Source organism: Malus sylvestris, chromosome 4 (genome assembly GCF_916048215.2).
Source record: "Malus sylvestris chromosome 4, drMalSylv7.2, whole genome shotgun sequence".
In the NCBI taxonomy this organism is placed as follows: domain Eukaryota; kingdom Viridiplantae; phylum Streptophyta; class Magnoliopsida; order Rosales; family Rosaceae; genus Malus; species Malus sylvestris.
The window spans coordinates 16,688,531-16,699,188 of NC_062263.1; the positions used below are offsets into that span (position 1 = coordinate 16,688,531).

General features: G+C 35.4%; 1 pseudogene; it reads left to right on the plus strand.

Annotated features, from left to right (window-relative positions):
* Positions 1-342: 342 nt before the first annotated feature.
* LOC126618154 (uncharacterized) lies at positions 343-10,079 on the plus strand (annotated as a pseudogene).
* Positions 10,080-10,658: the final 579 nt, after the last annotated feature.

Here is a 10,658-nt window from a genome sequence, read left to right on the forward strand (position 1 = left end):
ATGTCCTAGGTTGCAATAGGCAACTAGAACTCATATGTGATGCGCCTAGCGCCAGTCTTCACGTCAGAATCCCTCTACATGAACTCGTGTGTTAGCATAGATTAATGAGCACCTGATTTTCTTATGCTACAATTGAGATATTATGATTGGCATATTTCTGGAATTATTGTTGATTTACATTTGATTTCATACTTATATGTAGTATAATTTTCTGAAAACGATACATGTTTTATGGGGAGGGGTTAGTATGTTCATAAAATAATTGTGTTTTATAAACCTTTGTTTTTGCCCACTCACCCTTCTGTTTTTCACCCCTCCAGGACTTAGTTAGCTAAATTCTCTATGGCGTACGAGGGATCTCTGGAGGTTCTGACATTTCCATAAATAAATGTAGGAGTTTACTTCTGGTTGTGTAATAAGTACCTTAACTAGATTCGACTGCTCTACTTATGTCGTACTGTCATCTATGCTCTGACTACTTATGTTTTATGGGTTCTTCCCACTACTGCGCACTCTCTTTATTAGCTTAAATAAATGTTAGCTTTGGTTTAAATTTATCCATATTTTATACATCACTTTCATTTTGGCTACGTCACCTTCGGGTGTCGGCCAACATGCCTTGACTCTGGTCGAGATGTGTCAGAAATGGTCATGATGGTCTCAACCATGATTTTCATAGGGTAGAAGACAGATGAGAGAGAAAGATGAGGGGGAGAGAGTTCGAAAGTGTCGAGAAAAAAAAAAAAAAAAAGACATGGGGCAGGATAGGATAGTAGAAGTGGGGTGTGGGCTCCACTGGCCAACAAAAATCCCATATAAAATAATATAATAATAGAAGAAAATACCTAAAATACAAATTTACTATAATACCCTCAAATTTCGGAGTTCCGTAAAATCTTCACCGTAACTCCAATTTCAGTTCCGCTTGCGCCTGCACGTTCGTAACATCTAGTAATGCTAGGTAACACTAAAAGAATGGGTTATACGTCTCACAACACGACGGTCAACATTCTCACCTCTAAAGGCATTTTAGTCATTTTACATTTTTAGTATTAAAATATCGTAAATTCAACGACAGGTCCTAACAGAAATCTTAACACCTATCCACAAGAATATTAAACCACATGCATAATATTTTTTTTTTTTTTTTTGCTAAAGTGAATCATGAAAATATTATGTCAAATAACATTTAGAATTATGTAAGTGGTGACAAAAGCTCCTTGTAATCTTAAATCATACTTACCAAGTTACCAACTGTGTTTTTAATATATACATATTTTTACTTTTATCTCTTAATGCTGTGAAAGAAAATCATATCATTATTTAAACTCTTGATTTGATCCTCCACTTAGTGAAAGTGGAATGATAAAATTTGGAAATCATTACCACTGAGAATTTTATTGCTAGAAATATCAACTGGTGATAGGTAATTTTGCGGTGTTTTACATTATGGCCCATAGATCAAGTTGGATTTGGGAAATAAAATCATGATATTCTAACCATGCTCCCAATAGACTTGTTACTTAGCCAAGTCAAAACTACAAAATGACACCATCTATAAAAACTTAATTTTAATTATATCTGTAAAAATTAATTTATCCACTTCTGCAAGATCTGTTTCACAATTCATGCAGGAGCAAACACCCTAGATTTATAAAAAGAATTAAAATCTCTGAAAATCCCAATTGAATACACCCCCTTAGAGTGGCAGCGAACTATTTCATATATTTTCTCGAATGGTGCTTCGAACTAAACCAGAATGTAAAGGAGACTAAAATTGGTTACGATATGCTATGTGTGATTGTTTAAAATAGCTTTGGAGATAATTTTTGTCGCTGTATTAGTATACTCTGCTGATTAATGGAATCTGTTTGGTTGTTTTCGGGACAATGGGACTGATGAATGCTTAGAGCTGCAGGATCAATTTTAGAAGCATAATAGACATGGATCATGAATAGGGATGGACAACGGTTCTGGCAGGCGGGTAACCGCGGTTATTTACCCATAACCGTTTATGTTCATACCCGCATAACGGTTCTGGCAGGCGGGTAACCGCGGTTATTTACCCATAACCGTTTATGTTCATACCCGCATAACCATTTACCCATTGAGTAATTGCATAAACGGTTAACCATACTCATACTCATAACCGTTTATAAACGGTTAACCATACCCATAACCATGTACCCATTTAACCATAACCGTTTACCTGTTTACCCTTTTTTGAACCCATTTATCATTTTTTACCCATTTATTCCTTTTTTCACCCATTTACATGTTTTTTTTTTAACTTGAAAATTACAAAAGAAAATGTTGTCATGATTTTCGTTTTTTTGACAATTAAACACCGTTATAGGTACATTTTAGCATGCATTTCCCTATTTTAATCATTTAAGTCCTCATACAATTCTAATAATTGAAATAATAGTTTACGAACGGTATTTTTCTGCTACACCCAAGCAAGTCCTTAATTATAATCCATACGATTACAAAGTAAAGCTTTTTTTTTTTTTTTTTAAAAAGTAGTCATTATCTTGAATACTAGATTATTCAAAGCTCCAAAATATTCCGAAACTAAACACTTTCGAACACTAATGCTTTAGCACGTTCAATCACAAAGTCTTATCGACTTGTTGTCACCAAAAGAGGCCTACAAAAGAAATCTATAAATTGAATTAGTATCCCATTTAGGAACTCCGACACCAATTAGCATGAATCCAACATAGGTAAATGATCACATAATATTTACATTGTACACTCAGTTACCAAGAAAAAAAAATACAAACAAAAGCGGAGTACCAAATCAATTGAGTTAGTATCACCATTCATCAATATGTATAAACAAAAGGTTTACACTCCATGATTTTTCACACATCCATATGCATAAATTGAATTAGTATCACTAATACCTCCAAACTAAAAAAACAAAAATGGTGCACCGACTTTCAAGGTTAGCAACAAATCTTTGTCTTCTGAACCACACCCCAACTCCCTAACCCCCCACTATCCAGCAAGCAAGCAAATAAATTAAAGTTGAGACTGAGTTTGACGGAGAGATTGAAAATTTAGGGTTTTAAAAAAAAAAAATTATTTTAATTTTACATATATTAAATTAAATGGGTAAATGGATACCCGTTATAACCGCGGGTAATACCCATAACCAATGGATACTCGTTATAACCGCGGGTAATATCCATAACCGTCCATTTAAATATCATGGATAAACGCTTATACCCATAACTGTTTATTAATCTAAATGGTTACCCATAACCGTAACCGTGAACTTTAAATGAGCGGGTAACCGATGTTGCCCAAATCCATGGTATTTTGCCCATCCCTAATCATGAAGCACATTCGCGTACTACGTTCGTCAACATGAAACCCCAAAGGGTGAGGAGCTGTTAGTATTTTAAGGAACTGCTTTTATTATCATGCTTCGGTGCACTCACAAGTCAGTAATTAAAATTACGTCTCCCTTTAGTTCCTTGAGTGGGATTGTCACTTGTATAATTTTTTTTCTTTAATTTTTTTATATGTGAAAGTGGAAGATTCTTTTGATCCAGCATTAGAAGATGAATCCGAAACTATTGAGCATTTACTAGTAGAACCTAAAAGTGAATATGTTACGGTAGATGGCGTCTTATGTTCTTCCGTCACTCAGGAAGACCCTCTTGCTGAAAAAAATATATATAAAATGGAAGAAAAAGATTCTATCAAGGGATTTTAACATTCGACACCTGCATGTAGTGAAATCTTGTTTCCTTGATGATAAAATATACACCAATGATTTTAATCGAAATTCATGTATTTTGGTTTCATTTTTCCAGATAAATTTTGGAATCGCGTCTGTTCTCAATCTAATGCTGTATGTTTTTTGGTCTTCTTAAGGCGGGTTGCATTCTGCTCATCCTTGGGGAAGACACGATGAATTTGAACTTGGAGTATGTAACTAACTTCGAGGATAAATATATCATAGATCTCTTCGTGAAATTAGCACCCTTTAAGTACGTAGTATTTTGCATCATTTCTCTTTAACACTTGATGTGACAATTGAGGGGGATGCTGGATTTATTTAGACTACTGAATTATTCGCGTATGTGATTGCTGTTTTGATGAGATAGTGATTTAGTAGGTTCTTGACGGATTGCTGGATGAAGTTGAAGAAGTGGAGGATATACATGCAATAAATGGTCTTGCAAGCCCTGCGATGATTATCTTCTAGGTGAAATTTTGCGTAAATTGTCTGGTGATGATGACATTTATGGTGTGCTTTCTCTTTGCTTTTGTTTTCTAATGCTTTATTTCTTTCCCGAGTGCAGATATTGGATTTATAGGACAAGCTTCTGAACTGGGTTTTGGTTCTTGTGAAGGATCACGTAAAAGAAACTCATGTTCTGCAAATCAGTGTCCAGGATTAAGTGGTAGTGGTAACAGTGCTGTTGGGATATCTGAATCATCAACTGTGACCATTCAAGAATTTGAATGCAAGAATAATTCTATTGACAAGGCTGTAACTCATGAGTTCCATAGTAACTTCAGGCACAAAAAAAAAAAAGACATCGAACACCAGTCGCCTATCCTGCTTCAATCCTTTTACAAAATCTTGATGAGTGAGATAATGATGAAAAACCTTCAGTAAGTGGAATAGTGTCTGCTGCTTTTCTTAAGGAGAAAAGACTACATAAGCCTACTCGAAGATACATTGAGGAATTTCCGGACAAGATGTCAAAAGATTCCAAGGGGAGGGAAGATTGTTCTGCTGTTACTACTACAGAGAGTCGACCCTCGAAGGTCAGATCACAGAATAAACATCATCATCTGAGGCCTAGGACATTGGCATCAGTCCCTGAGGATGATTTAATTTTGAAAAGCAGACACTGGCTGAATTCAGGAAGCAAAGAGCATGTCGAAAGAAGTATGCATCAATTTCGGTAGGAAAAAGTTCCACCCTGCACATCTTTATTAGAATTATTACTATTAAATTTGAAATTTTTAGAAGAAAATTTCTCCCAACTTCTTTGTCCTCTGTCTCTCTAGTCTAGTTGTATGGTCGTTTCTCTTTCCATGTTTGTTTGATTTGTCTTATCAGTTATCCGTAATTTCATATAAACAGTGAAATTAACTATGACCGTCTGTGGATTGCGGTACATTTTCATGTAGAACTGGACTATTGGTCTACTATTCCTTTGTGCCTGCTAAATAGCCCACGGTTAGTGCTATCATGCATTATGCCTAGCCAAAGAAAACTAGCACTCTAAGGCCCTGTTTGGCAGATCGGATAGTACTAGTTATACGGACTCAGGTGTTTGGCGTTCCCTCATACTAAATAAGCGCCGGATTAATTTAACCGGTCTACTTATTTAACACGGTATACACCTGCTTAATAAAATGCTCGGATTATTAGTCGGGTTCGCTCTCCTCTTTAGCAAACTCGGCCCTCTCTCTCTCTCGCCTTCTCTCAGCATCATCGTCCTCCCCGTCACCTTCTCTCACCATCGCCGTCCTCCCCGTTACCTTATGTCGCGTCGCCTTCTCTCGCCATCTCTCCTCTCCTAGTTCTCATCGCCTTCCTTGTCGTCCTCTCCTTGTGGCCTTCCTCATCACCTACTCGCCGTCCTCCCTTGCAACTGGGTCTTGCAAAGAAACATGGTGTGGTGGAGAGATGATTTCAATTTGGGATTCTTCTGCTACTGGCTGTTTGAATTTATTTGGGATTCTTTTGCAGTCGGGAAAGAAGAATAAGGGAGAGAGAGGGAGGGAGTTTGGGGGTGTGGTGGAGAGATCTGGGGAACAATTACTTGGGATTCTTCTGCAGGGGAAGAAGAAGAAGGGAGAGAGAGGGAGGGAGTTTGGGGGGGGGGGGGTGCAGAGAGATCTAGGAACAAAAAGATGATTTCACTTTTTTATTTTAAATTTTATTTTAAGTTTGATTCCTCATATCCGGTATAATACCAAACATAGTATACATAATACGGTCATTAGTCCAATACTACACCAAACGCCCAGACTAATTTAGTCAGTACTATCCGGTGGTTATTTATCCTATCTGACAGAAATAATCAGTACAGTCCGAGCTACCAAACGTGGCCTAAATGTATCGAGAGTTTTAAATCTATCGTGACATTATGTCCCCCATTTCTTATTGCAAAACTTTGTAATTTGCTGGTGTGCTTCCTGGTAGTTGTGATGTTTATTGACTGGAAAGAAAGAAAAAACATAGAAATCAGATGAATTTTTTTTTTCTTTCTTTGAACAACTATGATTGCCGATAGTGTTGTGAATTTTTCTTTTGGGTCATGTAACGCCACAGTTTCAGAAGTTCAATTGTCTTTGTTATTCTTCACAGATGCTTGAGTGTGATGAATCTGATGAGTCATATGAGTTCAATAAGCAACCTATAACATTCGAGTCTGAAGATGATTATGTTTCAAGAAAAAGATCATCAAAGTGTTGGATTTGTGACCAACTGGACAACAAGCCAAAATACCTTTCGGCTAATAAAATAGAATAAGGAAAAGGAGGACATCATTATGATGTCTAGCCCTTGATTTGTGACTTTTACAAAGGCAAAGAATATGTGGCCTTGTGTGATGAGTGCAGCGAAAGAGAGAAGAGGAGAGAGAGAAGGCGGGGCCTTTTGTTTATATTAAGGCATTTGGTTATGCCTTTAGAAAAAAGAGAGTTGGGAACGGCAGATTAGAGAGAAGAAAGAGAAGGGTTGCTGTTATCTATCCTTCCCATTTGTTTGTAATCCCCTTTTGTTAGTAATCACTCAATCAAAGATATTTGAGCTACATTTTGTGGCTTTTGGGAGAGAAGGAATTTGGTATATGTTTCCATCTTCTCCATTTGTTCTTTGTGAGAGTGAGAGCTATTGGGTGTATGTGGGATTTGGGTTTGAGAGTTAAAACTCTATTTGTAATCTCCATTTTGATATTAGTGAAATTTCTTCGCCGTCTCGGAACTGGACGTAGGCTTACGCCGAACCAGTATAAATCCTTGTGTCATTTGGATTATTTGTCTTATCATATTTTGCCGTTGTTGCTTATTGGTTTCATATTTGACGCTTCCGCACAACACAAAGGATGTGGACTCCCTCTGAGGTGACGACATTGGTTGATGGTATTTCTCAATACGGAGTTGGACGATGGACATACATAAAAAGGTTCCTATTTGCATCTTCTCCTTATCGCACACCACTAGATCTCAGGGTACATCACAACTTTCCAATAATGGGAATAATATGCTCTCCATTTGCACAGAAAGTGGAGAGGGCCAGTTACGCAAGGCGCAGGGCCCCCTAAATTGGGGCAGGCTCCGTGAAGGCTTTGATAGGGATTTTTTACCACCTGCAAAATTAGGGATAAAAACACTTAAAAATACTTGTAAGAGTACAACGTCATCGTAGTATAGCAGCTCAAGCAAGGTCATTTTCCGCAAGGATTGAATGAATAATTTATGTTAAAATCAAATCTTAATTAGTTATTTGAAAACAAAGTTTAGAAAAAGGTGATTTAATGACCTAAAATATTAAAAACGAATTTAATTAAAAATAATTAAATAAATTGAGAAAGTAAAGAAAACCAAAAGAAAATAGTTTTGCAATCTATTTAAGTACTAGGGTTTCGCCATCACCTTAACAATCCTACGTAGTTCTTCCAATTACTTATGACTTACATATGCATATTCGAAGGTTAGGTTTTCCTAAAGTATGTCGTACTTGGAATCTCCAACATAGAACGTATATCTAACATGCATCTCGTCCGTCGCATCCAAATCGAATGTGAACATGCAAGACTAATTAAGTTTTGTGAAAACCTTCTAAAAAACCATATAATATAACCCTTAAGACGTGTCGTCCATCCTAAGAAATTACACATATTAACCACAAGAAGCCAGCGCTAATTTCTATGATAGCCCTCTGCCAAAATTGCATCAAATTACTTTTCTAAATATCCTAATAGTGGCCAATCATCAAGACAATTAGATAGCTTAAAGCACAATGATTAATAATTCAAAACTTGCATGCATAATATCATACGTAAATTGAAAAGAAACTACATATTCTTGCTAAGACTCGTGGTCTTGCCCAAACGAAACTAGTTACAAACAATCATAAAATAAAATATTATTAAAAATATGGATAGAAAACACCTTGAAAATAAACTTGAATCGTCAAAAACAATTCTCCAAATAGTGTGTGCGTTCTCCCCCCTAACCTAATGGCTAAAAAGCCTTCTTTATACTACTACAAAAGAAAAAAACCCTAAAAGATTTAGAATAAAACTAGGAAACATTATAAAATAATAAAACAGAATAAAAAGGTTTCCTATTTGAACTAAAATTTGGAGTTCTCAGGAAATAGACTTTTGACGGACCTCGGAAAATCAGACTTTTGACAGACCAAATCAGCTCCGATTTGGTCCAAAAGGTCCCTTTTTAAAGCTTGAGACGTCCCTAACAAATCTCCAGAAGGAATCTTCCTCCAAATATGGTTTCTTGACCTTCAAAATACCCAAAACGTCCAGAAATATCAATCTGGGAAAGCTGCGCGCTGGGCCTTCTTATCTTCGCCGTCAAATGGCTGGGTAGAAAAATCTAGAATTTTGACACAATCATCTTGAAAGGATCATGAACATCCTCTAATTAGAATCACTCCAAAATTAATTTGTTTGTATACTTTTTACTCCAGAGGAAATCAAATATCCTACATTGAAAATATATATTTAAGTATCAAAATTCTACCCAAATAACCAATAAATTATAACTAAGATTAGGGTAAAATATATGGTATAATATCGCCTCATCAGGCCTCATACGCCATTTTAAGACCAGATTTCTACTGGCTTTCTCCATTTTGTGTTCTACAGGTGAGGAGTTGAATTTCAGTTGAACAGTTGTCTTTGCGGTTTAACTTCTAACTTCACTACTTGTGCACGCTGCAGGACAATGGAGAAATATTTTAAGGAGGAGCTGTGGAAAGAAACTGAAGAAAGAAATCTGTTTATACTTTTACATTTTAGGATACAGAAACGGGAGACTTTGGATGCGGTCCCTAGTTATGAATAGTCTTTGACTGAAACCTTGTTGGTTTTCAATTTTTGATCCAAGTCCCTGAAATTAATTGATAATTTATTTCTATGTACGTTACTATATTTTTTAAATTAAAAATTAAAATTTATAGTTGTTTATAGTAATGAGATTTTAAATAAAAAACCATAATTTGTGGGATTAAAAATATTAAAATATAAATATACTATTGTGTGTGTGTGTAAACATGGGTACATTCATAAAAAATAACCAAAAAATTATTGTATCAAAACATGGATACATTCTTCAAAATGGGTACATTTAGCAAAAATAAAAATGGGTACAAATAAATAAAAAAATATGGGTACAATACAAATAAAACTTTAAAAAATATGGGCACAAAAAGAAATTAATATATGGGTACAAATTAAAACTGAAAGGAAAATTGGTACAAATTAAAAAAGGGTTGCAAATTAAAAATGGGTACAAACTAAAAATAAAAATATATGATAAAAAATTTAGCCATAAATATAAATATACTAATTGTAATATTTTTAATATTAAATGAATATATTTAGAAATAAAAAATATTTTATTATTGAAATAATTAATGATATTATTAATACAAAGGACCTTGATCAAAAATTGAAAAGTAATAAGGTTTTAATCAATAGAGTAGTAAAAATAAGGATGAAAACCTAATTACTCCTACAGAAACTGTCATGTAACCTAAACTTGTCTAGCTGTCGTTTGGCAACCACAGGTCGAGCAAAAGGAGATGCGTGCTCTACCAAAGTCGTTGGTGCCCCGTGTCCGCGAGCTGGCCACAGTCCATCCGTATCCCAGGCAGCGCGGCAAAAAGTTTGCTCCTCCCATACTTCCAATTGCCAGTAAAAGTGCTTCATCTGACCATATCAGAACGTATGTACGACGGAAGAACCGTTTTCAAAGTTCAATAACTGGTGCAGTAAATCAGTAATCACTACTCAGGAATGTACCCAAGTTTAGTTGTAAAAATTCTCTGTTATAACATCAAGACAATTGGGCCAAATTTTCCATTGTAAGCAAGAGTTTTGTTCAACGTCTGCTTGTGCTAGAAAGTTATTAATGTCTGCAGTTTGTGGGTTTGATCATGTGTTATGTTTTTCTGCTCTAAATTTTGGAAGAAAAACAAAATAAAAAGATCGTTTGCATGAAATTTGGAATGGAACACATATTGCTAAAGCGGGATTCACTTATTTATTCATTTTTGGGGATATTTCAGAAATTGGAATAAGAGATCCGTCCCTTGCATTCTCATTTTTCGTAAGTAAACATTATCAAAAGTTCCATATTTATTTATCCACTTTTGTGACATGGAACATTATAACATAGGAGCTCACCGACAATGAAAACTAGAACATAATTTGTGTTTTGTTACACTGGAGAGAATCGAACACTTAATATTCGACTTTAAAACTGTAAAACTTATGTTTTGTTACACTGGAGAGAATCAAACACTTGATATTCAATTTTAGAGCTGTAATACCCAATTATTTTCGGCCTACGTATTTCTACAGAATACCATGACTAGAGACACACTAGATGTTGTCTACCAAACCTTATAGAGAGTATACTAATTCCACTTT